Source organism: Petaurus breviceps, unplaced genomic scaffold (genome assembly GCF_028583685.1).
Source record: "Petaurus breviceps papuanus isolate PSGF00001 unplaced genomic scaffold, PetGlider_PUasm1.0 419, whole genome shotgun sequence".
In the NCBI taxonomy this organism is placed as follows: Eukaryota; Metazoa; Chordata; class Mammalia; order Diprotodontia; family Petauridae; genus Petaurus; species Petaurus breviceps.
In genome coordinates, this window is record NW_027186324.1 from 7,029,499 (window position 1) to 7,033,816 (window position 4,318).

The 4,318-nt window shown below is 43.1% G+C and overlaps 1 pseudogene; it reads left to right on the forward strand.

Annotated features, from left to right (window-relative positions):
- Positions 1-708: 708 nt before the first annotated feature.
- Positions 709-1,377, forward strand: LOC138171130 (ras-related protein Rab-11B pseudogene; annotated as a pseudogene).
- Positions 1,378-4,318: the final 2,941 nt, after the last annotated feature.

A 4,318-nucleotide genomic window follows, 5' to 3' on the forward strand; every position in this document is an offset into this window, starting at 1 on the left:
TTTGACTCTCAAGAATAGTGGTGTTTGATTCCGTTCAGAGATCAAAAGGAGAGAGGGATTAGAGAATTGTTTTCATCTTGAGCTGAAATAAGCCTCTCTGAAACTTCCATTTATTGTTTCTAGTTCTACCCCCATAACACAACAGCAGATATTTCATGACTGCCCTTCAAATACTGGAAGACAGTGGTGATGTTCCTTTTAACCTTCTTGGGCTTTCCAATTCTATCTTCATTCTGGCTGCTGCCTTTGTATGTTCCCTTTGTCGATTGCCTGTCGTCCTGACCTATGTCTTGCCACTGGACACGGATGACTCATGACTTTGCCCAGCTCTGCCTCACTTCAATTCGATTCTCTTGCAAGTCAAGACATGACACTCTTGATGTGATTGGTCTTCTTTGAGATCTAAGGAGAAACAATAGCAATCTCCTCTTTGTCAATGTGCTTCCAAAAATGTTGTCTAAAGAGTAAATAGAATATTCCAAATGTGGTCTTTTGCCCTGCACGGTCCCCCCAAGACACAAACAATAACACAACTCACTCAAACACACATTCACCTCACTCTTGATTGTTCTCCCTATTAATTACCTTATCATGTATCATGGATTTATATCCATAAGAATTAACTGCCTGGGGGCGGGCTTCGCCCCCCAGTCTGCTGTTTGCGGTGGGGCTGCGGAGACAGCCCGATTCCGCGGAAGAGCCGAGACAATGGGGTCCCGGGACTAAGTGTACGACTGACTACCTGGTCACAGCTGTGCTGATGGGTGATTCTGGGGTGGGGAAGAGCAACCTCCTTTCACGGTTCACTCGTAACGAATTCGGTTTGGAGAGTAAGGGTTCCCTCGGGGTGGACTTTGCTACCAGGAGCATCCAGGTGGATGGGAAGGCTCTAAAAAGCCCAGATCTGGGACACAGCTGGTCAGGAGCAGCATTGGGCAATCCCGTCAGCGTACTGTGGAGGGGCTGTGGGAGCCCAGATGGTCTAGGACATTGCGAACACCTGACATATGAGAATGTGGAACGCTGGCTGAAAGAACTCCGTGACCATGCTGACAGCAACATTGTGATCGTGTCGGTGGGGAACCAGAGTGACCTGCGCCACCTCCGTGCTGTGCCCACTGATGAGGCCCGGGCATTCGCAGAGAAAAACAATTTGTCTTTTATTGAGACATCAGCATCGGATTCAACCAATGTGGAAGAAGCCTTTCAGAACATTCTTACAGAGATTTACCGCATCGTATCCCAGAAGCAGATTGCTGACCACTCTGCATATGATGAACCTCCTGGCAACATCATAGTAGACAACAGAGTGTCCCCTCCCCGCCCCCCACTGATGGACAGAAACCCCACAAACTCCAGCGCTGCCAGAACCTGTGACCAGCTGTGCCCAGAGGCGCCTTCCTGCCTGCCCTTACTTGGCTGTGCTTCAATGAGAACCATGTGTGCATATCTTTGCAGTGATCTCCCGTGATTCAGTGACTGTCTCTTTTCTTCCCCCATCCCCAACGTCCATTTTTGAGCATTAACGGTAGGCCTAACCCCCTTTCCCTCTCAGGCTCCCAGGGGAGTGGGTTGACCTTGGACCTGGTCACACAGGCTCTGCCCCCAGAGGGTGAGCCCTGGATGCTCCCCTGGGTAGGGCCACTTGGTTGTCTAGCAATTGGTGGGAGAAGGAGGAACCAAGACCTCATTTATCACGACTGAAGGAAGACATATTTACACTGATTTGCTTTTGCATTTAGCCCAACTTTTTCATAGACCCTTAGATCTCCCGGGGGGAAATGGGGAGCAGGGAAGGGAGGAATTAAAGGGAGGAATTAAAAAGGAACTTTTCATGCTGAAATTAAAGAGGGAAAAAATCTTTTCCTCAGATGTCCTATTGTGTCCAATTGGGATTTTGTGATGAGCATTGGGGTTCTCATTTGTTGGCCAAAGACCCATGGTGAGGCTGCTGGTAACACTGACCCCAGAGCTTCTTCCCTCACTCATGGCTAACCTCTGGGCCTGGTCCTAGGGAGAGTCATCGCTGGGTATCTCTTGCCCCAGGGCAGAGGCTCCTTGGGAGCCCAGGGGCAGGCTGAGATGATGGAATGATTTGTCAACCACCAGAGAGAATCCTCTTCCTGAACTAGAACATCCAGCAAGTGCCGGCCCTTCCTTACTGGGCTCTCCCTCCTGTCCCAGAACACTGACCAGCTTCAGCCTGTGCAGGCCCTTGTTAATCTCCTTTCTGCCCACTGTTGCCTTTCCAACTTGCCATCTTGTCTGAAACCCATTTGCAAGGGAAGCAATATTCTCATGTTTTGTATATAACTGCACTTAGAGTTTCTGGGTTTTGTTATTGTAGAAAAACAGATTCTTTACATGTTTTGTAAGATTTATGCCAAATCATAGCTTCTCGACCCTTTCCCTCACCCTTTTATTCTTTAACAATTGACTCTCATGGGCTATAATTTTTCTTGACCTTTAGTAAAATGTATGATTCTAAAAAAAAAAAAGAATTAACTGCCTGGGTCTTCTATTCTTTTAACCCTGCTTTACTCAGTCTCTCTCACCTGAATTACAATGTCATTTTCTCCTGTCAGAGACATTTTCCAATGTTGCATTAGGAAAAAAAAGAGTGAAATCTGTTGGATCTCAGAGACATGCTGTTTTGTAGATAATGAAAACAAATGAAGCATAAAAGTTAATTTTGTTCTTTCACAGGCAGGGCCTCCTGGTAAAGACATCTCTCAATCAAATGAATACTTCCCTATGACATTGAAGACCCAGAGAAGGGGTAAATTAATTTAAATATGATCCTGAAATTGTATTCTTTCCTTGGACCTTATGTAGCAATAATAATAATAGCTGGCATGTATATGTGTATATATGCTATATAAATATATACAAATAATATTCTAGCAAGTATGTATTTGCATGTATGTATGTGTGTATTAGGTATATGCATGTATATATGTATGTATATATATATATATACACACACATAGTTTGCCTAGCACTTTCCAAATATCTTATTTTATCACAACTCTAGGAAGTAAATGCTTTTATTATCCCAATTTTACAAATAAGGAAACTGAGGCAGACAGAGGTCATGACTAGCCCAGGGTCTCACAGCAACCACACACCTGAGGTCAAATTTGAATTCATGTCTTCCTGACTCCAGGCTGATCCCTCCACCTAGAGCTGTAAACTGAGAAGGATCCAGTGACAGTGAATGAACCCAATAACTTCATCCAATTCCTTCACTTCTCTCATTGAGTTTGTTGAGGAAGAAAAGAAAGGAATGGAGACAAAGCCATGTAGGTGGAACTCAGACTTGGCACAAAGTAACCCAGATCAAGAATTGGGCAGAAAAGTTCAAGAGCAAGAAAGAACACAAGTGAAAGATGTGAAGGGAAACAGAATGTGAAATGTCTACATAGCACTCTAAAGTTAGCAAAACATTCTTGTCTATTTGCTTCTTTTTTCTTAGCACTAATCCTGAAGACTAGTCAGTGCTTTATAAATGCTTGATGACTGACTTATACTATTACTTGTGAACCTTACAACAACGCCCCAAAAAAGAGATAGATGCCATTATTAATCCCATTTTTCAGACAAGTAAACTGATGCTGAAAAAGGTAATGCAGGAAGTATCTGAAACAAGATCCAAACTCAGATTTATTTTGATATTGAGTCCAGGCCTATCTACTACATACCCTAGTTCCCTCTAAAAAGAGAAAAAAGACCCAGGGAAGAGAGGACAGATCTGGGGTTCTGGCTACAAGAATTTGAGTTAGATAAAAATATAATCTCGACGTGTTAGCAAATAAGAGTTCTAAAAAATGGTTGTGTGTGACTGGGACATGGTCTCCAGTGTTACCCAAATGCTTTTCAACTTTGTGCATTTTGTTTTTGATTATTTGTGTACATATTGTTTTCCCTGATAAGACTGTAAACTCCTGATTCGCTCACTTGCAAAATAAAAATCAATGTTTTATAAAATAAAATATTAAAAAATTAAAAGATAAAACTTTTTGTAACCATGCTGGACTTCACTGTGATAGCTTCAAAAAGAGGGATTCTGACTTTCCCAAAGGAAAATATTCTTTTAAGAAGCAAAACATTTTCACAAAATGGTTTACAATGGGTTAAGGACTGGTCCTGTGATTTTACAGGAATAGGAAACTCTCAGGTGAGGAAACTCTCTTCCCAAATGTGGGTACCTTGGCAACTTCTCTTCAGCTTAGAGCTTTGGAGAGTTTCCTAGAATAGTGAAAGGTTACGTACCAAGTCTGGGTAAGAGGCACCCCTAGAACCCAGGTCTTCCTTTAAG